This window comes from Aotus nancymaae, unplaced genomic scaffold, assembly GCF_030222135.1.
Source record: "Aotus nancymaae isolate 86718 unplaced genomic scaffold, 86718_ANA_hifiasm-v0.15.2.pri h1tg000041l, whole genome shotgun sequence".
In the NCBI taxonomy this organism is placed as follows: Eukaryota; Metazoa; Chordata; class Mammalia; order Primates; family Aotidae; genus Aotus; species Aotus nancymaae.
This window is the reverse complement of record NW_026988455.1, coordinates 43,255,345-43,280,599: the sequence shown is the minus strand read 5'-3', so window position 1 is coordinate 43,280,599 and position 25,255 is coordinate 43,255,345. Positions and strand designations below refer to the sequence as shown.

The 25,255-nt window shown below is 38.8% G+C and overlaps 1 protein-coding gene across 1 annotated transcript in view; it reads right to left on the bottom strand.

Annotated features, from left to right (window-relative positions):
* The window catches only part of APBA1 (amyloid beta precursor protein binding family A member 1), a 222,954-nt gene extending 215,323 nt beyond the window's left edge, over positions 1-7,631 (bottom strand). Inside the window, exon 1 of the mRNA XM_012453796.3 lies at positions 7,413-7,631. The gene's annotated coding sequence lies outside the window, so the exon portion shown is untranslated. The remainder of the gene's footprint in view (positions 1-7,412) is intronic.
* Positions 7,632-25,255: the final 17,624 nt, after the last annotated feature.

Genomic DNA, 25,255 nt, shown 5'->3' with positions numbered 1-25,255 from the left:
AAAGTGGCCTAATCATGACAAAGACTCTAAAGTCAAAAAAGTATGTGAAGTATTTGAATAAATTATCTCATAAAATGTGAGAGTGGAAGGATGTCACATTTCTAAATTATTAATTTTATATAATGTGATTTTAATTATATGAAAGTAAACTAATGAATTAAACATAAGTAGATACTTCACTCTTTGCCTATGTTCCTAAAATACGCATATTCAAGTTGACATGAAGCCTTTTTTAAAACTTTCTTGTTGGAAAATTGAGGGCCACCCTATAACAGAGGGTACCTTACACACGGGCATATATGGTAATCTGCATCTCAGATAACTGAAGGTCCAACAGTTAGCTTGTGAGTGAACGGAACTGCAGGCAGTTGTTGCAATACATTAGAAGCCCTAAATTAAAATAACTGCCATCAAGCCAATTCTTATCTGTTAAAAATTCTTCATGATAGCTCTGTGATGTGTGAAACAGGGGTCTCATGTCCACTTCTGAGTTCAGCTATAGGTATATCGACAGTCCCCACATACACTGACGGTTTCTTACTTCCACCTGGCTCTGCATCTCTGCTTCTCTGCTCAAGGGCTTTCTCTGGTGTCTCTGGAGCTTGCTCAGGCTAATATTAGCAGCCCTAAAGTACTAAGATTTAATATCCCTAGGGGAAATGGTGGGTAAATACCCCAGTTTCTCCGCTGCTTGGTGGACGATCCTGATATACAGTCCACACAATACCAGCAGGGCCAAGCCTCAATTTCCCACAGTGGTAACATGTTCTTTAGCTAGCTTCTTAATTGGCTTTCTTCCCTCTCCTGTCTTATTTTCTCCACTCTCTCGCTTGTGCTTCGTGAGGTTGTCTCTCAAATAAACTATTCTGGACTCAAGTCCTTGTCTCATGCATAAACTGCTTTAGCATCATGTGGCAATTCCGTGTCCTCTTTGAAAAACAGCTACCTATTGCAGAAATCAAGATAAACGAGGTTTACCCTCATTCTTTACACCTGAGTTACTTAAATCTGGCAATTTCTCATCCATTCCTCTCAGGATTTGATAATCCCTTACTAATGCAGAGAGTCATTCTGTGTTATACAGGATACCCAGATGAACAAAACAAAGTTCTAGCCTCAAGGACCTTACACTTGAGAATGGAACATGAAACAAGGAGGAAGAAAAGAAAGCAATATTTAAAGAAGATTCAGATCACAGAAGAGATGCAAGTTCCAAGGAGCAGAACTACTTCCAACTGACTAGTATTTCATCACTGCCCAGAAAGAATCTCACTTTGTTTTCTAACTTTTTTTTTTTTTAATGGCGTCTTGCTCTTTAGCCTAGGCTGGGGTGCAGTGACGTGATCTCGGCTCACTGTAACCTCCACCTCCCAGGTTCAAGCAATTTTCTTGCCTCAGCCTCTCAAGTAGCTGGGACTACAGGCATGTGCCACCATGCCTGGCTAATTCTTGTAGTTTTAGTAGAGATGGGGTTTCGCCACGTTGTCCAGGCTGGTCTCGAACTCCTAACCTCAACTGATCTGTCTGACTCAGCCTCCCAAAGTGCTGGGATTACAGGCATGACTGTTTTCTAACTTAAATACATTTGATTGAGGACATTCCTCTTTTTATAAACCCAGCACTGATTCATAGATCAGCCCAGATACAGTAGATAGCAAAACAGCCTTATGGGCAACCAATTCAAAATGAAAGGCAAAGCATTTTATTGTGAATTCCCTAAGTAACTGCTCCCTCTCTCAGGAGTGATATCATGTCCAGGTAAATCAAGGAAACCAATAAGGCTTCCCTGGTGTCCCCTGAGGATGCCAAACATGTTCCCATCCAGTCCTTTCACTCTTGATATTCTCTCTGCCTAGAAGGCCCTTCCCCCAAATATCTGCAGGGCAGGGCTCACTACTTTACGGTTTTTTAATTTTAATTTTAATTTTTTTCAGACTGAGTCTTGCTCTATTGCCAGGCTGGAGCGCAGTGGCTTGATCTGAGTGCAGCTCACTGCAGCCTCTGTCTCCCAGGTTTAAGCGATTCTCCCAGGTTTAAGCTGGGACTACAGGCGTGTGCTACCACACCTGGCTAGTTTTTTGTATTTTAGTAGAGATGGGGTTTCACCATGTTGGCCAGGATGGTCCTGATCTCCTGACCTCATGATTCACCCACCTCGGCCTCCCAAAGTGCTGAATTACAAGCGTGAGCCGCTGTACCTGGCCTGCTTCACATCTTTAAGATGTTTCTGCTTAAGGTCTTCCCTGACCATCCTATATAAAGTAACGTCACCCCCCACCCACCCACTATCGTCAGTCTATTGCTTTCTCTGTTTTATTCTTCGTCATAGCACTTACTACCTGGCATATTATATAATTGCTTATTTATTTATTTTTAATCTCCTTCCACTAAAAGCTCTGTGATATTAAGGATATTTCCTACCTCTATATTTCTTGCACCTAGAATAGTTTCTGGCCCAGAGAAAGTGTTCAATGAGTATATGTTGAAGGAATGAATAAATTTCATCATTAAAACCTCAAAATCACCATTCATTACAGTTCAGTTTCTATAAACTCATCTGGAATCATGACATAATCCCATAACTCAAGACTCTAAAGGATTCACAATCATTTTGTGAAAAATATAGTTTTTTTAAAAAAATAAAGCTTCAAGGTATGTATCAGGTATGAATAGTTTTAATTCTATCATAAACTTGTACAGGCCACAAAATGAAACTGAATGTCCATTGTGTAAGAATTAAATCCTGAAATTTAAAATTTTAAATACTGTAGCTAGCTTGCTAAAAAAAAAAAAAGTTTATTCATATATTCATGTGACAAATGTATACTGAATGCATATGATGGGTATGGTGTTGGGCGAGGTGCTATATTTGATTTTGCTTTTGAAAACTGACTTTACACGTCACTGTAAAGCCATATTCTGCCATTATAGATAGAAAAAGCTCATCCTTTAAAAAAAAAACCACGTTTTTCCTCATTGTTTTACTATAAACTGTTTAAAATTTAGCTCAGATACCTGAGGGAGAATATTCACAGGAAATAGAAGTGGAGTCTTTTATTCAGATAATTTTAAAGGTAAACATTGTCCTCTTTTTATTGCATTTAAGGGAACGAAGAACCACTGTATTTAGCAACATTAAATGCTCACTATACAAAAATTACTTAAGTAATTGTCAAACTCCGATTATATAGCACTAATCGGTTTCACTAGAAATTCATGCTTTCCAAACACATGAGGTCCTCATGGTTGGGTAATGATCTTTTATTCACTCCTAATTGACTCACCACTGTGTTTCCACAATACACACAAGTCTTTGTCATTCTACTCCTGGCTTCAACCTGCCCATCTCTCTTTTGACTTTACTTAAAAGACTGTGGCCAACTTCCTTTCTTTCTACCAAAAAATTCCTACGCTTCTATCTCAAAAGAATCCTTCCTTTGCTTTCATCTAGTATCCTCCCATCTTCTTGAAGACTTAATTTCCTCAATTGAGCCTCCCTTACATTTGCAATCTCCTTTTCCTTCAATGGATTGTTCTCCTCAGCTTACAAAGCGGGCTCAAGTCTTCCCATACTAAAAATACCACCTTACCTCTACTACACCATTGTTTAAATATATCATACTCTCTCTCCTTCTCCCTTATGTCCCAACTTATTGAAAATGAAGTCTGTTTACACTGCTTTCCATTTCCTTTCCCCCACCTCTCCCTTCAACCCTTGCCCCCGGCTGCCACTTCCATGCCAGGAGTCAAATCCAATGGCTTTGCCTTGGTTGCACCCTCACCCATGGGATGTGCTTTGTGAGTGACAGGGGCTCCCCTTGCCCCTGCCGCTTCCATGACACTGTACTACTCTACTTCCAAAATTTTTCTCCAACTGCCCCTTGTTTAAGATGGTTCCTGTCCTCTTCTTTCCTTTTCCCCTCCTACCTACAGACATCCCTCAAGGATCCTATCCTTACCTTTGCTTCTTCTCTCTTCATTTTCTTTATTAGTGATTCCTGGGACATCAAAATCGCTCCGAGGTAGATGACTTACAAATCTCCTTTTAGCTCTAACCTCCCTCTGTATTCCAGTCCCTTAACTTGGACAAATCTGTCCTGCTCAAAAAGAAACTTCTCTCCTCTTCCTCATCCTCCATTATATCTTCTTTCTGAAAGGACCCAACTGCTCTCTCAGCTAAGCCTGACAATGATCTTTGGCCTCCCTTTTCCCTTCCCCCATTTCCAGTGATGGTTCAAGCTCCTCAGATTATTCCTGCACACCATCTCTTAGGTGTGTTCCCTTTTTCCCTCCCATTGCCTCTTCCCATCTTTCCCTTACTTTGACAATAGGGTCTATCTGGTCTCCCTCCTGCCAGTCTTTTCCCATGTTATTCCATCCAACATAATACTACAAAATTATTGCCCGAAAGCGCAGTTCTGATACTGTCAACACTTCTCCTCACAAATCTTCTATAGCTCCCCAGTCTTAATGAACAAAATCCACGCTCCTTAGCTTGGCGTACAAATTGCTCCACCACCTTGAACAAACCTCTCTTTCTTGCTTTATCCCTCATTACATCTCTTGGCATTCCTAGTGCTGCAGCCAAAGCACACCATTTTTTGTTCCCTGTGTAGGCATACACCTTCCACTGCCAGGCCTGCCTACACTGTTCCTCCCCCAAGCATGCCCTTCCTTCTCTGCCAACCCAAATGCCACCTTAATCACACCTCAAATGCTATCTCTCCCATGTAACCTTCCCTGATTCTTCAATCAGAAGTCATTTTGTACCCTGTGAACTCCCACAGCCCTGCAGGAATACTGCTTTTTCAGCAACTAACTATTTTTCATTATTTTTACATTTAGTAACACATATCCCTCTTTTCTCCTTCTAGACCATGATCCACCTCTGGGCAGGATCTAAGACTTAGCATTCTTTGAATCTCCAACCCTTCTCTACACTCCCTATTCCCTATCCAAAGGTACAATGCGTCTGAATGCAGGAGGCAATTAACAAATACAGTGAGCTATGATCACACTACTATGTTCCAGGCTGGGCGACAGACGAAGACCGTATCTCAAAAAGATAAATAAAAATAAAAATTATCACATTCATCTTAGAAAGTAAATCACTGATTCCTGAGTCATCGACTGTGCTGCTGTCTAATTTCTCTTTCTGTAAACAGTATATTTACCTGGTAATTCCTAGTATTATTAAACTTTCTTGTAAGACATTTACATCTCTGGTCTTACTTACAAATATAAAAGATGATGACTTTTTTTTAAACCAAAACCTCTTAGAATGACCTTTAAATTCCGTAAGTACTTTTATCAGAAAGAGATTTGGCATAACTAATAAGAGACTAAAGAACTAAGACTCAAAATTCATTTTTATAAATCTATCCTTAAATCTTGAACGAGAGCCAACAACCAACTTCACATTAAAATCTTAGAAGGCTTGACTTGAAGAACATGGGGAAATTTACAATGACAGCTTCACTAAAACCTAGTCTATATATCATTAAATAAGGTATATGGGAAGAAAAAAAGCATATGTGGATAGCCCTAGTTTTATTATTTTCAATGTAAAACAATATCATGCAACCTTTGCCCAAAAAACAAAGCAAAACAAAAATTTTTAAAAAGAAAAAAGAAACTTCTGGTGCTAACATGTTGTATATTTACTTGTGTAGCCATGACTGCTATGGGCTTTTCAAAGAGGACGGGGGGCAGCCAGTTTGGATTCCGACAGCAATGCAGTAGAATTTAAGGTGTTATGATTAAAATACATCCTAAGCAGGTTAATCTAGTCGTACAACATTTTAATAAAGAAATGTCGAGATATTAAGTGTAAAGTGCACTCATACCTATGAATACCGCAGATATACAGGCAAGGGGGAATCACACTGCCATGGATACACACGAATATGCCATCTCCCTTCCTACCTCTACCCAACCCTACACACACTTATCTTTATCACGCAGAGACAATTAAACAGCCATAGACTCTGGATGCATTTCTGTGTCCTTGTTCCCACTGGATGAGTTATTGCCAGCCTGACATTTTCCCAAATTCCCCACTAGTGGGCTATATCACTAGGGACTTTACTGACCTGGGACCCCAACACTGTGGGTCTTGGGAGATTTCAGTTTCCAAATGATACCACCTAGCCATTGTGACAGCTGAGAGAGTGGATGTCACCAGCAGTAGAAATAAAGTATCCTGTTTCCTGAGGAAAACACCCTGGCTGTGTGATGCTGACCAAGTGGGCACCAAACATTTCTCCATGTGATATTTTTCTTCTTTTTTAAAGACTGACCCCTGCCCCTCGAATCTCTCTATACACACCTTCAGAGTTCATTCTAAAAGAACCAACACAAAGACCATCCATCCTCTAGCCATAAGGTTTTCAGTGCTTAAATGTGGAAAGAGAAGGTCTAGCTGGCATTGAAAGTTGGGACAGGGAGAGGAATCTGATCATTCAACACCTTTCTCCTTCAGGTCAGACAAGAGAAAAACAATAGCAACCGCAGAGTCAGGGAGTCCAAGACCCTTGTGGAACAGGTGCTAAGCAGAAAAGTAGTATCACAGGATGGAAGCCCCCTTCAAAACAGGGTGTACCAGCAAGCTCAGAGTGTGTAACGGTTATCCTGTTTCCCTGCCATGTGCCTCAAAGCAACATGCTCACTTCCACATCACCATGTCTTGAGGCCAGAGGAAGGGGAAGCGAGAATCCTACACTGGGCCATGCACACGCAGGAGCAGAACAGACTGTGCTCAGAGTTGCAGGGTCAAAATAACAAACACTGTCCCACAGTCTTAGCTGGTGACATCAAGTCAGGGTACCGGCAGATCTCTGGGTTTGGGGCGCAGTTTGGGGAACGTGGATGCAACCACACGCGTACACACACATACACGGGATTTTACAAACCCGCCCCTACCCCACTGCCTCCCTCCACACTTCACACACCAAGTGCATCCTGCCCACCTCACCGTTTCCATCATCACATTCTTTCTCCAGGAGAGTCAGCCCAGAGATGAAGGATACTAGCGGGGATTCCTGGAAATGTCACCCCCCAACACCTCCGTCCACCACCCCCGTCCCCTCTGCTGTACCTTTTACACACACACTCTCACATTCTCTCCTGCCATGACTGTCATCAGGCCCGCCTGCTGCGCCCGAAGCCCGGCATCTCAGCGAGCACCGGACACCAGGCGTCTCACCCGCAACGCCGCCTTCCCCCGCCTCGCTGGCTGATGGTTCCAGGCACTGCCGCCTGGATGTCGCCTGCTGCCCCCGCTCCTCCGCACTATTGTTCCAGGCAGCCCCTCTCGCGCCCAGGGGCGCCCTTCGGCGAGGAGCCAGGCTCCGTCGGGGGTCGCGTCAGTGCCGGGCACCCCGCTCTCCCCCGCCCCTCCCCGGCCGTGGTACCTTGCCTGACAGCTGGGTCCGCGGGCCCGCGGGAGCAGGCGGCGCTAGTGACAGCGCTGGTGCCAAGCCTGGGAATAAAGCTCCGCTCCAGCCGCTGCTACTTCCAGCGCCACCATCTTCTCCGGCCGCCGCTGCCGCCGCCGCCGCCGCCTCCGGGACCGCAGCCGCCCTCGCCCAGCTCCGGCTCCGCAGCCGCCGCTCGGACCCCTCCGGTCCCGCGGCCCCACCCCCTTTCCCCACCCTCCCTCCCGCCCGCCCTCCAGCTCGCTCGCTCGCTCGCCCTCGTGACGCGCGCCGGGGCCGGGAGTGCCTGTGAGGGAGGGCGCGGGGGAGCGCGCGCGCGCACGCCGCCTGCTAGTAGCGCCCCTGCCTCCCACGCCCACTCCTGTGCGCGCGCGGCCCGCGAGCCCGAGGCGGCGGCGGCGGCGGCGGCGTCGCAGGCGTCCTCTGTGGGTGGCGGGCCGCAGCGCCCCTGCCCCAGCGCCGGTGGACGCCCCTCGCCGCCCCTCGTGTCCGGGTTCCGAAGGGCCCGCCCTGCCCGTGCTCCACAGCCTTATCCTCTGGCTCCCGGCGGGACGCACGGAGTGGAAAATGCCGCTGCATGTCTGAGGGGACCGTCGGGGACCTCTGCCCTCCTCGGGGGCAGCCCAAGGGTCCCCGGTTTCCTAGCCAGCAGCCGGGCCAACCACGGAGCCAGGATGCAGCGTCGACTCCTGCAAGGTGTTCTCTCCTGAGTTACTCCCGAGCTTTCCCGCTTCTCGGGCCCTTAGACACCGCCCGCGCTTCACACGCCCGGATTGACGGCGTCTCCGGAAAGCGCCGCAGTCCTGCGAGTTCCCCGCCAGGGGGAGAGCGGAGCGGGCTTGGGCTTGGGCGTGAGCGACGCGGGCTGGGTTGCGGTCCTCCAGGGAAAATGCCCAGTCCCGCCAGGGACAGCGGAGAGCCTCCGGATTGTGAAGCCGGGGAAGGCTCCCCGTGATTTTCCCACCAGCTCCTCATTTCTGGTTGATCCGAACTTAGAGTGTCTGAGCCTGGCACAGGCCATCCGCCCTAGATATGGCTCCTAGCTCGAGAGGGAGGCCACCCTTTGCAACACGGACGAGGTGGCAGGTGCTGTGCATTAACGAAAAGCTGTGGGCTAGACAGGCCCCGGGAGGCCTGGGCTCTGGCGCCAGCCCCACATGTAATTGGCATTGCAATAGCTAAATCATTCCCCCTCTTAGAGACACAGATTTTTCCATAACAATGTTATAATGCAGAAAGCCTTGTAGTTTGCAAAGCCCTCTCCAGCGATATATTCTCCTCCAGTAAAATGAAGATAAGCGCTGGTTATCCAGATCCCTTGGGAAATGCATCTTTTACCACACCGTGTTTCCATATTATTTTAGACACAACGTCTCCAGAGAAGTCTGGGGGTGTAGCCTAAAGCATTCTGAAAGCCTTGTTTTAGCTTTAAAATTCATATGAATTTTGCATTGCACTCCGTATTTTTTTTTTTTGCTTTAATAAAACAGTAGCTACCTTCTTAAAAAGATCTTTTAGTAAAATTTAAAATTATATACTAGGAAGATGTATGCTTCTCCTGTGACGTTACTTATTTTTTCCAGTAAATACTTATCTGGCATATGTACGAGCCAGATACGGTCCTTTTTCACCAGAGCTCGCAGTATGCTGATGAAAGTAGGTATTAAACGATCAGACTGGCCAGGCACGGTGGCTCATGCCTGTAATCCCAGCACTTTGGGAGGCCGAGTCTGGCAGATCACTTTAGGCCGAAACTTTGAGACCAGTCTGGCCAACATGGCAAAACCCTGTCTCTACTAAAAATACAAAAATTAGTCAAGCGTGGTGGTGCACGCCTGTAATCCAAGCTACTCGGAGGCTGAGACAGGAGAATCCCTTGAACGGAGTTCAGTTCTACTAATATTTAGTAATCCAGTATAATTTCTAACATATTGTCTAGCCATTTTTGTTAAAGCATTTAAAATGTACAAAAGAAATATATAATTATGAGATGTATATATCATAAACTTCAATAAATTTGCTTGTATATGCTGATTCTTATTTCAGCAGCTTTTTCTCTGGGCATAAAATCTATCCAGAGAAATAATGCCTTTCTTTTCTTTTTTATTCTCCAAACAGATCAGGCTCCTTCTTTTTTTCTCCCATTGTGCCCTTTAATGACTCCAACCAGAATTTTGTACTATGCGTTTGTCTGATACATAGGAAGACATTCTGGTGCCACATATGGTAATTCTACCTCTGAAAATGAAGTTTTTGAGTAAATAGTATCATGGGAACATATTGCCTTTTAAAAATGGTTGTAATCCCATTCTCTGAACCATACTTCATGGGTAGGGGCTTGGATTACACTGACTGACTTAAGCCAATCAGCTCCCAGTCCTGGTGCTGGGTCAGTCCGCTCCAAACCACTTGGTGGACTGAGGATAGAGCAAGATCTGGGGACCACAAAAAGGGTGAAATGGAAGGAGGGAAACAAAAACATCACCTTCCCTGTTCATCTCACACTTGTTATAGTGAAAAACATAAACCGATAATAGTTTTTCACTATTATAATTATGTTAATTCACTATTAACGTAAACGTGCAGCAGTAAGGAAAGCGGTATACAGATCAGTATGACTGTACAGTGGAAGCCTATGCGGCCTTTAAAGATACCATATGCACAGACTTTTTAATAACACGGAAAAAGTTAATTTCACATCTCAATGAAAAAGCCTGGATACGAAATTGTGTAGATGAATGGCCACAACTTTAAAACATGCACAGAAAAAAATGCATCAAAATGTGAGTAGTAGCTCACTCAAGTAATAGGGTTATTTTCTTCTTTCTGTGTTTTGGTAGTTTACATTTAAACAAGTATATAGGACCTTCATTTGAAAAATAATAATACTAAGAATGTGGCTATAAACATTAATACCTCTTATCACCAGATGCCATCAAAATAACTATTGGGTCACTTTGCATTTCTAAAGCATTTTTTTCTAAATTCGATTTATCCTTCAAGGCTTATTTAAACACCACATACTTTAAGAAAATGTCTTTAGATTAATGTTGCTCTCATTGAAATACCTTATTTTCTGAGCATTTGTTTGTAGCACTAGGAGCCTCACAGCCTCTGTGGAATGTCAGGATAGAAATAGATTTTAACAATTGATTAAATTGGTTGCTCATTCTGTTTAACACTTGCTTATATACTTGGTTGCTTCCAAATTTATTTAGGCGGTAAAGTACTTAAATATGACAGTCATCTGGTAGGAATACTATAAAATATTGACATATTTAATTTATCCTATAAACCAGGAACAATTTTACCAAAAGAAAATATGACTGTGTTTCTATATAAAATGTCCCATTACAATTAGGAGTATATTTTCTTGAAAACAAGAATCTGTGAAATTAAGTGCTCAGCAATTTCAGAATTTTTCTTTTAATGTGTTTGCTACAGATTGATGTATTTTTGCCATCTTATTAGTAAATGAAATGGTAGTAAATACCAATGACTTAATGAAGCTAAGAAAAGAACATAAAATTGAGAAAATTTCAGTATTTTTCTTTTCCAGTTTGTAGACAAAAATTATATCTACATGCATATATATGTGTACATGTATATTACCATTATTCATTTTTGGCAGGAGTCCACCTTTGTGCTATTTCTAGAATGGCACTGACATAAGGACACGTGATTTAAAATCACTGCTCTATGTCTGTTTTCTGTTAGGCATTTTGTTCCATGTATGTTGGTATCACCTCTCCAAGTCGTTTATGAACCCTGAAAGATCAGTGACCAAATGTCTACTACATTCTCTTGGTATTTCCTGCACTAAATACCTAGCATATTATAGAGTACCTAGGAAGAACTCATCAAATATTTGTTGGCTGACTGATTAACAGACACTCCTTGGGGTTACAGTTTCTACTGAATGCCTGTAGCTTTTCCACCATTGTAAAGTCAAAAAGTCAGAAGTTGAACCATAATATGTTGGGGACTGTCTGTACTCACTAGCTATCTTTCCAATTATTCCAGTTAGGGTATTCAGGAAGATTACCTAAATAATTTGCCATTAAAACAATTTCCGTTTCATTTGCTACTGTTTTTATTAGTATCCAGTAGTGTCTGAAAAAAGTTATAGATGTGTCCACTAACTCAAAAATAAAGAGCCCAGGTAAAGTTTTAAGAGTATATAAAATCAGTGTCAGCAATTTTATCGGCTCTTTATCCCCTCTGTCAGCCAAGGAAATTTTCTCCCTCTCTTTGCTCTCTCTCTCGCTCTCTCTCTCTTTCTCACTCTCTCTCACACACACATATATACACACACACACACGCACGCACTGTAAGTGATATCCTTGAAATTCTATTTCATTAAAGCACTACTTCTTGAGAATTTTTTTCCATGTGCTTGTACAATATCAGCATTCAGGAGGAGCAATAACAATATAATTAGCAGTCATGACTATAATTGACACTTCCAGTAGGTAATACTATTTTTAAAAGCCACCAAATATTTAGATCTTCATTCCACAAACTTTATTAATCTACTAATAAGTGCTAGCTATGTGGTAGGCATTTGAAAGTCCAAGCCAGATATCACAAGCTCTATCTTCAAGAACTTGTCTACTTTAAGAAAAATCAGACAGACCTATAAACAAATAACTCCAGTGAAGTGTACTGACTGGGATAAAAGACACACAGATGAGGGCCTGGCTAAATGGTATTTTTGTGTTATTTGTTTGCTTTTCTAAATATATGTGTTTCAGGAAATTGCATCAATTCTCAATCTTCTAGAAGTCAAGTCTTTAGTTAAATGAGCAGGTTTTCTTCTTAAAAGGAATTTTGTTTCCTAACTGTAAAAAATATTATGATCAACTAGATTTGATGGTTTCCATTTAACCAGAAGGCTGTGAGTTTCTCCCAGGTGAGAAATAGATGTATTTGAAAACACTATGAGCAGACAAATGTGTCTGCTTCTAGAGAAAGAATAGAGATCATCTTCCTAAATGAATTAAAACTTTTGAAAGTTCAAAAGAAATGACTTTGGGTCTTTGACATTTTCTATCAAACAGAAAACTGACTTTTAAAAAGGAACATTAGTCAGTATAAACTGTTAAAAAATCCACATTTTCTACTTTCATTTTATTCCTCAGAGAAACTCATCCTTCTTCTGCCTTCTACCTCAAACTCATATCTTTTTATTAAATCTGACTGTGGAGATGCTTCTAAGTTAGGTCAGTTTTGCTATGGATTGAATTTTGAGAGCACATTTTAATTTCAGCATTCACACAGCCGAGCATTGCTAAATTGAATAGGCTGTAAGGTTATGGGAACTGCAGGAACTGAGATGGAACCAAGAAATCTGTTACTGGAGAAACCTTTTGAGTGTGGACAGATTTTAAGTCATTCTTAATAAGGTCTGATAGGTTAAGGAATAACATGCTGTGGGATTCCGGAGAGCAGCTTTTCACCCTTCCTTGCCATTTGGGAATTATTTTCATCCCACACTGCTGCAAACCTATCAAGAAAATGGAATTTAAATGGGTCTCAGTGAGCTGTGTAGCATACATCTGAAACTTGTGCAACAATAAAATTCTTTTGACAAGCAGATAGTTAAGGCTATATTAGTAGCATGCTTCTCAAAGAGCATCAAGTATGCATTTTAATTCTGTTTGCATAAGACAAAGAATAATCCCTTAGGCTTCTGTATAGTCTGCCAAATAAAGGGTGGGGAGATTGAGAGATTTCAGCTATAGTTTCTCTTGATCAGTGTTGAATCTTAATATAATAGGAAGTGAAGTTTTTCCCGAGTTCTTCCATGGATCACTAGTTCTGGAGGAAGACAGTAGTTATCATGTGGAAGATAAAAGGTTTCAGAATCAAATACATCTGGAGAACTCTGGAGTAAGCTAAATCGTACAGGTTTTTGTTTTTGCTTTTAAATTGCAGGGCTTCTAGGAGCATTTAATTGTAAATTTCCAGGATGGGAAGAGAGATGATGGAACTACCAAACTTCTGGTGTTCCTTTTGCAAGAAATCTTTTGAGGGACAGGCAAGGCTATATGACTTCTGGGGGTCCCTTGCTCCATAAACAAATATTAAAGATTGCATTTTGTAAGTGGGTTGGTATAAAGATGAATATATTAATAGTCTAAAATAAAACATTTTATTGAACCTAAAAGTTCATTTTCTTTTTGCTTCTGATTTTAAAGGAAATTAAAGCATTTTCGTGGGCCCCTGCAAGTATTGTGCCTAGGCAATGTACCTACTCTGTCTAATAGGTACGTTGACCCTGGGTCTAGGTGTTACACAGGAGGAATGGGTCACTGCAGAAAACCCACAAAATGGAATCTAGAAGCACACTATGGCATTTCAGCTGAGGTACTGAGATTGTGGCTGCAGGGTCACTTCTTTTCTTCATGTGATGGTCACTGAAGAAAGCAGTCTAACACACACACACACACACAGACACACACACACACAGTAGCAAAAAGTAGACTGTGGCAAATCTCCATGTTACTGGTTCTATGTGAGCTCTACTCATTCCGTATGTTCCCTTAAGCTAAAACATTGCATCTAGCTTTAGTGTTTTCCATGTAATTTTATACAAGGTTAGGTGGACTGGCTGGAAAAGGAGCTTCTTAGTTACTCATTTCTACCCATGAATCTAAACATTCATTCATGCTCAGAGCATCTTTAAGAGAAAAATTTCCATAGCTGAAACTGACATCGCCAATCTTTATTATGGACAAGACTTTGAATTCATGGTTGTATTATTTTGTCACAGTCAACTGGCTAGGGACATTGAGAGATGAGCATTATTGATCCTTCTTTGACAAGCAAAGTCAGGGTAAGAAGCTGTGGGTAATACTCACAGTGGGTTGGGCATGATACCAAATTTGACCTTTGGCCATGTTAACCAAATTTCCAAAGACAGATGATGCATCTTGAAAGATAAATTAGTAAAAGGGAAATGATATAGTTTGGATATTTGTCCCTGCCCAAATCTTGTGTTGAAATGTAATCCGCAGTGTTGGAGGTGGAGCCTGGTGGGAGGTGTTGGGTCATGGGGGCAGATGCCTCATGGCATGGGGCTGTCCTCGTGATAGCAAGTTCTCGCGAGATCTGGTTGTTTTAAGTGTAGCACCTCCCCCTTCATTCTCTGTATTTACTTTCTGCCATGAGTAAAAGCTTCCTGGGGCTACCTCAGAAACAGACGCTGGCACCATGCTTCCTATACAAACCTGCAGAACTGTGAGCCAATTAAACATCTTTTCTTGTAAATTACCCAGTCTCGGCTGGGCGGGGTGACTCACGCCTGTAATCCCAGCACTTTGGGAGGCCGAGGCTGATGGATCACAAGGTCAGGAGATCAAGACCGTCCTGGCCAACATGGTGAGACCCCGTTTTTACTAAATGTACAAAAAATTTGGCTGGGTGTGGTGGTGAGCACCTGTAATCCCAGCTACTCAGGAGGCTGAGGTAGGAAAATTGTTTGAACCTGGGAGTCAGAGGCTGCAGTGAGAATGAGATTGGGCCACTGCACTCAAGCCTGGGCAGCAGAGTGAGACTCCATCTCAAAATAATAATAACAATAATAACCCAGTCTCAGGTATTTATAGCAATGCAAAAACAGCCTAATACAGGAAATTTTCATATAGTCTAGGGATGTTCAACTTAGAACGGTGTTATTTAGTTTCTCTACTGAGAGTACATTCACTCAAAAATAAATTGCCATTTTCTGGCTCAGGAGCAGAGGCAAATGAATTCTAGTGATATACCAGGTATACAGCAGAATTTAGTACATCATAAATGTGGTAGAAATTAGTGTAGAAAAGATGGATTATTTAATAAATGGTATTAGGCCTACTGGACTACCCATTTGTGAAAAAGTTAGCTGAATCTCTATCTCACCCCTTACCTCCAAATAAGTTCCAAACGCTTCAACAGTAAAAACGTAAAATAATGAAATCATAAAAATACTTGAAGAAAACAAAATAATGAATATTATTTATAATCTTTTGTTTTTGTTTTGAGATGGCGTCTCGCTCTGTCACTAGGCTGGAGTGCAGTGGCACGATCTTGGCTCACTGCAACATCCACCTCTTGAGTTCAAGCGATTCTCCTGCCTCAGCCTCCCGAGTAGCTGGGACTACAGGTGTGCGCCACCACACCCAGCTAATTTTTGTATTTTTAGTAAAGACAGAGTTTCACCATATTGGCCAGATTGGTCTTGATTTATTGACCTCATGATCCACCCACCTCGGCCTCCCAAGGTGCTAGGATTACAGGCTGAACCACTGGGCAAGCCTATTTATAATCTCGAAGCAGAGAAGGCCTTTCTAAGCATGACATGAACCCAGAATTAGAACAAAATACTGATAAATATAACTACATTCAAATTAAAAAATTTCTATACCACAAATGGAAACAAAAAGAATTAAAAGAAGAAGCCTTATAAAATTGTGCATATAACACATAATTAAAAGCTACATGCCCTTATCTAAAAAGAGCTTTTACAAACTAGCAAGAAAAGATAATTGACTAGAAATACAGACAAGGGACAATGGTCAATTCCTAGAAGAAAAACAAATCAACAACAGACCTAGGAAAAGATTTAAATATTTCTAATAATTATAGAACTACCAAAAAAAAAAAAAACCCAAAGCAATATATTTCACCTCTTAGTTGGCCTAAATAAGACAAAACAAAATGTAGTAATATACTACATTGCTGAGGATGTGAGGAAACAGGCATTATTATACAGAGTAGTGAGTATAACAACGTCGTAAATACCTGCTTAGCAAAAAGCTTTTTCCCAGAAATTCCATTTCTAGGAATTTATCATACAGAATTATTTGAGTGATATGTGTTTATTGTAAAATATTAACACATTTTAGACTTTTTGTGATGCAAGTGCACAAAGACATATGTATATATTCAGTGTAGCATTGTTGGTAATAATGAGGAATTGCTGACCAAAATGATTATCAATTGGGAATTGGTTGAACAAATTTTAGTCTACTAAAAAAGGAATATTATGAAACATTAAAGCAATTGTGAGGAGCCCATGTGTTCATACAAGGGAAATTGTGTACAATATACTATTTTTTGTTTGTTTTTGTGTGTTTTATGTTTGTTTGCTTGTTTTTGAGATGGAGTCTTACTCTGTTGCCCAGGCTGGAGTTCAGTGGGCTCACTGCAACCTCTTTCTCCTAGGCTTAAGCAGTTCTCCTCCCTCAGCCTCATGAGTAGCTGGGACTACAGGTGTGTACCACCATGTCTGGCTAATTTTTGTGTTTTTAGTAGAGATGGGGTGTCATCATGTTGGCCAGACTGGTCTCAAACTCCTGACCTCAGGTGATCTGCCTGCCTAGGCCTCCCAAAGTGAATTACAGGTGTGAACCATGGCACCAAGCCATCTGCAATATGCTGTTAACTGAAAACTCAAGTTGCAAAACAGTTTGTTTAGATTGATCCCATTTTTATCTTAAAAATATTAAATATTCATCCAAAAAATTTGGAGTAACATATGGCAAACTGTAATAGTGGCACACTCTCCATCATAAATACCTACAACATTTGAAACGTTTATAATAAGCATTTATTATTATATTCAGAAAAAAATCATTTAAAAAATTTTTAAGGCACTTTAGAAAATGACCAATTAGAAATTTTAGTAGAATTATATTTTTCCTAAAGGTGTTTTTTCTCTCTCAGGCCCAATTAAGCGCTGGATTTCTTGAGGCATTGAAACATAGAGCGAGAGAGTTTGTGGTCCGTCAGCTTTTCTCCCATGTATCTGTCCTCTCTGTGGCTGCTAGCATCAGATGGAATTGGGACCATAATCACTCTTGGCTTAAAAACTCATCTAGAGTAACTTTATTAAAATCAGAAACCTGAACCCTATGATTAGCATGAGATTTCTCTGCTGCTGTTGACTTAGTAGCAATTGTTAATGAGTCACATTATATAATCATAAAAAATATTAACAATTCTCCTTACAGAAATTTTGGTAAATGTAAAAGAATTAAAAGAACAAAATTACTCATAGCTCCTCCACTCAAAGCAACTACTTACTGTTGGCATGTAACATTTTTAATATTTTAAAAATTCCTTTTTCCATGTCTCCAGTTTTACAAATATGTGATCATATTCTATAAACAGTTCTGCATCTTGTTTTCATTATTTGGCACATTTAATTGCATTAATTTAGAAATTTATCTGTAAACATCATCTTAATGATTATTTAATATTTAATAATTTATCTAATAACCTTCTGAGAAGCTTGACATTTAAGTAGTTTCCAAGTTTTCATTTATATAAGAAATAGTTGGTGAACATCTTTGTGCATAAAGCTGTTTTTCCACGTTTTCCCTTAGGGAGGTTACTTAGAAGTGGTACTGCTTTTCAAGAATGCTAGACTCTTCATACAAATGGCTAAATTGCTTATTCTAACTTACACTCCCACCAGTAATAAGGAAGGGTACCTATTTCATTATACCTATTATTCATTTGATATTATCAGTAAAAACAAACCCAAAATTTGGTAGGTATAAATTGAAGTCTTTTTAAAAAATTTGCATTTCTTTGTTACAGTACTGAATATTTTTCTCCCACATCTGTTACATTTTTTCCTTTGGTCAGTGCGAGTGTGTATTTGTGTGTGTACTTTCTGTTCACGTCTTTTACACATTCATCTACTGTAAAAGAGTTTTTATAGCTTATCAAGTTGCAAGAATTCTTCACATGGTCAAGATATTCATAAATATATATATATATTTAATTTTGAAGTAATCTCAAACTTAAGGAGAAAGTTGTAAGTATAATATAAAGAACCACAAAAGTAATTTTTGTCTGCAGCATTTTCTGCAAATGTTGCCTCCAGTTACAGTTTTCCTTTTAATTGCTAAGATTTTGTTTTAAATTTAGCCTTAAAGTATGAGTTTATTGGGCATTTTTAATCACAATTATTTAATCCTTTTGAACATACATAGTCCTCTCCTCTAGGAAAATTCAATATTAAATTCTATTTTTGTTGAAATCTTTTTAAATAATTTGACTTATTTTATGTATCCTTTATATATCCTTTCAATCCATTCAAATATGAAAGATGAGACTCTAAACTGATTTTTTCAAAAATATTTAATAGTAACTGTTTCCCCAAAATTTTATTGAATAGTCTTTCGTTATTGGTTTTGAATGTCCCATTGATCATATATGAAACTCTTCTATCAGTGCTCATTTTGCAAATGTATCTGTCTACTCCCGTGTCTATACTACACTTCTTGAATTATTACAGCTTTAGACATAGCTATTCTCCACTGATACAGTCACTTATTTTTACAAATTTATAATTATGTTGTAAAGAAAATGTGGCTTTTGTTGGCATTGAGTTATACAAATAAGAATTTGCTCTCTCATTGAAAAATGTAACATCTCTTCTTTGGACCTTTCAGCAGTTTTGTGGTTTTCTTTACATAGGTCCTTTATGTTTCCTAGGATATTAGGTTACATTGTGGACAAAATCTCTTCCCCTTGCATTTTATTATGTTTTGTAACTAATTTTTGCTACTATATTAAAAACAAGCAAAAATGTTATAGAACAAACAAATAAAAATCATTTACCCTTAGAAAATAGAGAGAGAATGCCTAGCTTCAATTTATGTTACCTCTGGGTGCACTCACTGTCTTCAAGGTAACACATGTAAAATGTACCTCTGGACAACTGAGTAGGTTAACCTGCATGGGATTATACTTTACATTTCGTAAGTATTGGGAAAGCCTTCAATAATTATTAACTTTGTTCCAGAATAACTCATCCAATATACTTCTATTGTAGCAATAATCGAACAGGAGAGTCAGTTGTCTTCAAAGCCACTCTTGGTTTGAGGTAACAAAATCATGACGTCTGCATATAAAATAATGCTTGTCTTGCTTTTTCTTTGATTTTATCTATTCAATCCAGCTCATCCCAAAATCATACATTTCTATAAAAACAAGCTGAAAATCCAACCTGTCTTATTCGTGATGGAAAATTCAGCTGTTTGTCAAGGGATCATTTCTTCTGAGTCTAACTCTTAATAGCGGTACAGTACGGGTGGGTTGTTCAGTGAAGCTAGGCTGTATGCATGCAGCTGGCTCAGAACTAGTTCCCATCTGTAGAATCATAAGCCAGAGCACAAAAATCAATAACATAGTCTAACATTATCCTTGGAGACTTCTCCTCATGGGAGTAAAGAGTATAATGGAGACCTGAGGTGAACTAGTCATGCCTAAAAGCCACCTGCTTCCTAGATCATCAAACAGTGCCCGGGAAAGCTGCATGTAGAGTTTTGAAGGGTGGCCGGTGGAAGAAAGGACAACATTTTTATATTTTCCAGTATTTGCTAGACTTGACATCTGTGTCAATTTAGATCTGTTAATAAGTAAATTCACCAGGAAAAATCTATCTTGATGAATAAGTATATTTTCTCTTTGTTTTTTTGGACTGTTAGATGAAACTTTACCAAATGTATTGGCAAATTGAATTCTTAGGAATATTAAAAACATTCCAATCAGATTTCAGAATTAAATGTTCCTTTGGCCAGTTTTACAAGATTTAAAATTTTTAGAGAATATTTTAATAGTTCTCTTGTCAAGTTCCAAGTTTTCCACAGTCTACACTGAAAATTCAACATTTTCTGCTATTTAAGACTATATTATGTGGACAAATTTATATTACAATGTTAAGTGAAGACAAGCAAAATCAAATATTTTGTATTTATATTTATTTTTATGTAATAAAATGTGTTAAAAAGAATGTTAGTGCACAAAAGTGATAGTAATTGTTAAGATTGTGGCAACTCAATTGATTTGTTCTTTTCTGATTTTCAAATGTTTAAATGTTATGTTGCCTCCAAAATTAAATAAATGTGACATTTACATATTTTATCCTTGATTTAATCTTTAAAAACTAGCACTAAGGAAGAACAATATTCTTATAATCTTTCACTATACTTACATGTTCAACAGAGTTCACATTAGGGCCATATGATGAAAATAAACAGATTAACAAGTTACCTTAAAATACTTTCAATTTTATTAATGTTGCCAATTATTACTCATTCTATTAAGCGAAGATGAGGTAGTCTTATTATTTAATATAAAAATTCCAATGTACTACATAATCACACCTACCTATGTTTGTCAAACACTTATTAAAATAGTAAGCCAAATTATGTTACCCTCTAATAATTAGTCTTGGTACGGTTTGCTTCCCAAGGAAGCTACCACATACTTGATCAGGGGTTACAAACTAGTAGCTGCACACTGCCTGTTTGAGGCTAGGAAGGCAGTCGGATGTTTTCTTACCTCCCACAATGTTTTTAATTAATTAATTAATTAGACAAATAAGAATTATATATATTTATCATACACAGCATATTTTGAAATATTTATACACTATGGTATAGCTAAATCAAGCTGATTAACATCTGCATTACCTCATGTACTTACCATTTTTTTTTTTTTTTTTTTTTTTTGAGACGGAGTTTCGTTCTTGATACCCAGGCTGGAGTGCAATGGCGCAATCTCGGCTCACCGCAACCTCCGCCTCCTGGGTTCAGGCAATTCTCCTGCCTCAGCCTCCTGAGTAGCTGGGATTACAGGCACGCGCCACCGTGCCCAGCTACTTACCATTTTTTTGTGGTGAAAACACTTAAAATCTACTCTCAGCAATGTTCGTGAATACAATACATTGACTATAGTCAGCATGTTTTACAATAGAGTTCTTGAACTCATTACTTGTAGCTAACTGAAATTTTATATCCTTTGACTAACATCTCCCAACACCTCCCGCTCCCCGCCCAGTCCCTGGTAGCTACTATTCTATTCTCTGTTTCTATGAGTCCAACCTTTTTAGATTTCCACGTATAAAAGAGATCATACAGATTTTGTCTTTGTGTTTGGCTTATTTCACATAACCGAAAGTCCTCCAGGTTATTCCATGTTGTGGTAAATAAAGTATTTCCTTATTTTAAAGAAGCTGAATAGTATTCCATTTTGTAGATATACAACATTTTATTTATCCATTCATCCACTGATGGACATTTAGTCTGCTTCCATATCTTAGCTATTGTAAGTAATTGTAAATAATGCCTCACTTAACATAAGAGTGTAGCTATCCCTCCAACACGCTGATTTCATGTTTTTTGGATAATTACCCAGAAGTGGGATTGCTGAATCATATGGTAGTCCTATTTCTGATTTACTGAGAAACTTCAATACTGTTTTCCATAATGGTTGTACTAATTTACATTCTCTCCCCCAACAATGTGCAACACATTTATCTGTCTTTATTTGGAAAACAGCCTTTCTAACAGGTGTAAGATGGTATCTCATTGTGATTTTAATTTGCATTAACCCGATTATTAGTGATGTTGAACATTTATTCATATACCTGCTGTATTTGTCTGTTCTCTTACTGCTTATAAAGGAACACCTGACACTGGGTCATTTATAAAGAAAAGAGGTTTAATTGGCTCACCCTTTCACAGGCTGTACAGGAAGCATGGAGGATCTTCTAGGCTTCTGTGGAGGCCTCAGGAAGCTTACAATAATAGCAGAAGGCAAAGGGAAGCAGACACATCTAACATGGCCAGAGCAGGAGGAAGAGAGAGAGAGCAAGTGTCACACACTTTTAAACAACCAGATCTCACGAGAACTCACTCACTGTCACAAGAACAGCATGGAGAGGATGATGCTAACCCACTCATGAGAACTCTGCCCTCATGATCTAATCACCTCCTACTAGGCCCCACCTCCAACACTGGAGATTACAATTTGTTATGAAATTTGTTGGGGACATAGACCCAAACCATATCACTGCTGGCCATTTGTGTAGCTTCTTTTGAGAAATGTTATTCAGATCCTTTGCCCATTTTTAATGGGATTATTTGGCTTTTTGCGGTTGAGTTCCTTATATTCTGGATATTAGTCCCCTGTCAAACAGTTTACAATATTTTCTCCCATTCTGTAACTTGTCACTTCATTCTGTTTTTAATTTAATATTGTCTAGTTTGTCTACTTTTGATTATTGCCCTCACTTTCGAAGTCTTAGTCATAAAACTTTGCCTAGATTAATGTCCTGAAGTGTTGCCCCTATGTCTTCTTACGATAATTTTATAATTTTGGGTGTTATGCTTAATTCTTTACTCCACTTTGAGTTGATTTTTGTATATGGTGAGAGATAGGGGTCTAGTTTCATTCTTCTGCATATGGACATCCAGTTTCCCCAGCACCATTTATCAAAGAGGTTATTCTTTCCTCAATGTGTGTTCTGGGAACCTATGTCAAAAATCAGTTGACTGTAAATATGTACATTTATTTCTGAGTTCTCTATTCTGTTTCACTGCCCTACATGTCTGTTTTTGTATCAATACCATGCTGTTTTTGTTACTACATATATCCTTGTAGTATATTTTGAAGTCGGGTAGTGTGATGCCTCCCATCAGGTAGTGTGATACCTCAGAATTTGGCTATTCTGATTCTTTTTTTGTTACCTACAAATATTAGAATTTTTTTCTATTTCTGTGAAGGATGTCATTGATATTTTGATAGAGATTGCATTGAATCTGTAGATTGCTGTCGTCATTTTAAGAATTTTAATTCTTCTTATCCATGAGCATGTAATATCTTTTAATTTGTGTATGTTCTCTTTAATTTCTTTAATTAGTGTTTTGTGATTTTCCATATACATATACATATGCATATATATCTGTTACATCTTTGGAGAAATAGATTTTTAGGTATTTCTGTTCTTTATAGCTATTGTAAATTGGAATTGCTTTCTTGATTTCTTTTTCAGATAGTTCATTATTGGTATGTAGAACATTACTGATATTTGTATCCTGCAACTTCACTGAATTCATTTATCAGTTCTAAAAGGTTTTTTTGGTGGAGGCTTTAGGTTTTTCTATATATAAGGTCATATTGTCAGCAAAGAGGGATAATATGACATCCTCTTTTTAAATTATGTTGCCTTTTATTTCTTTCTATTGCTGGATTTCTCTGGCAAGGATTTCCAGTAGTATGTTAAATAAGAGAGGTGAAAGTATGTATCTTTGACTTGTTTTAGGTCTTAAAGGAAAGGCTTTCAGCTTCTCCACATTCAGTTTGATGTTATCTGTGGGCTTGTCATATATGGTCTTTATTATGTTGAAGTATGTTTCTTCTATGTCTAATTTTTTGAGAGTTTTTAATGTGAAGGGATGTTGGCTTTTATAAAATGCATTTTCACCATCAATTGAAATGATCAAATCATTTTTGTCCTTCATTCTCTTGATGTGATATATCACATATATTGATGTGCATATGTTGAAACATTCTGGCATCCCTGGTATACATCTCACTTGATCATGGTGTATTATCTTTTTGATATGCTGTTGGATTAGATTAGCTAGTATTTGGTTGAGGATTTTTGTGTCTCTGTTCATCAGTGACAGTGGTCTGTAGTTTTCTTCTTTTGCTATATCCTTGTGTGTTTTTGGTACAAGAGTAATAATGGCTTTGTAGAATGAGTTAGGAAGAATTTACTGCTATTAAGTTTTTTAAAATGTTGGTTTGAGAAAAATTATTCTATAAGTTTTGTAGAATTAAGCAGTATAGTCATCCAGTTTTGGGAACTTGTTGGGAGACTTTTGATTACTAATTTGCCATCGTTACTCATTGTTCTGTTCCGGTTCTCTAGTTCTTCCTAGTTCAATCTTGGTTGGTTGTGTGTGTCTAGAAATTTAGCCATTTCTTTTGGGTTTCCAACTTTGGTAGCATATAGTTGTTTATAATTAGTCTCTTAGGATCCTTTGTCTTTCTGTAGCATCAGTTTGAATGTCTCCTTTCTGAACTCTGATTTTATAGATTTGAGTCTGCTCTCTTTTTCTTACTATAGCTAGAGATTTGTTGATTTTTAAAATCTTTTAAAAAACCCAATTCTTTGTTTTGTTGATCTTTTGTGTTTTTTTAACCTCTATTTTGTTTATTTCTGTTCTGATCTTTATTTCTTTCCTTCTACTAATTTTGGATTTAGTTTGTCCTTATCTTTGTAATTTCTTGAGGTACATTGTTAGGTAGTTTAAGATCTTTTTACTTCTTTGATGCAAGTGTTTATTGCCATAAACTTCCATCTTATCACTGCTTTTGGTATATCCTGTGGGTTTTGGTATGTTGTGTTTCCATTTTCATTACCTTCAAGACATGTTTTTTCTTAATTTCTTCATTGACTCAGTGGTCATTTAAAGCATGTCATTTAATTTTTATGTATTTCTATAGTTTCTAAGATTCCTCTTGTTATTGATTTCTGGTTGTATTCCACTGTGGTCTAAGAAGGTTCTTGATACGATTTTGATTAAAAAAGTTTTTTGAGACTTGTTATTTGGCCTAACATATAGTCTATTCTGATGAAGGTTACATGTGCTGATGAGGTGTACATGTATTCTGCCACTCTTGGATATGTCTATAAATGTCTGTTAGGTTCATTTGGTCTAAAGTGCAACTTAAATCCAGGGTTTCCTGGTTGATTTTCTGTCTAGATTATCTGCCCATTGCTAAAACTAGGATGTTGAAGTCCCCAAACATTATTGTATTGAAGTCTATCTCCCCCTTTAGATAGAATATTTGACTTATATAGCTGGGTGCTCTAGTGTTGGGTGCATATATATTTAAAATTGTTATATATTCTTGCTGAATTGATCCCTTCATCATCATATAATGACCTCCTTTGTCTCTTTTTACTTTTTCAAAATTTAAAGTCTGTTTCATCTACTGTAAGTGTAGCTACTCCTTTTCACTTTTGG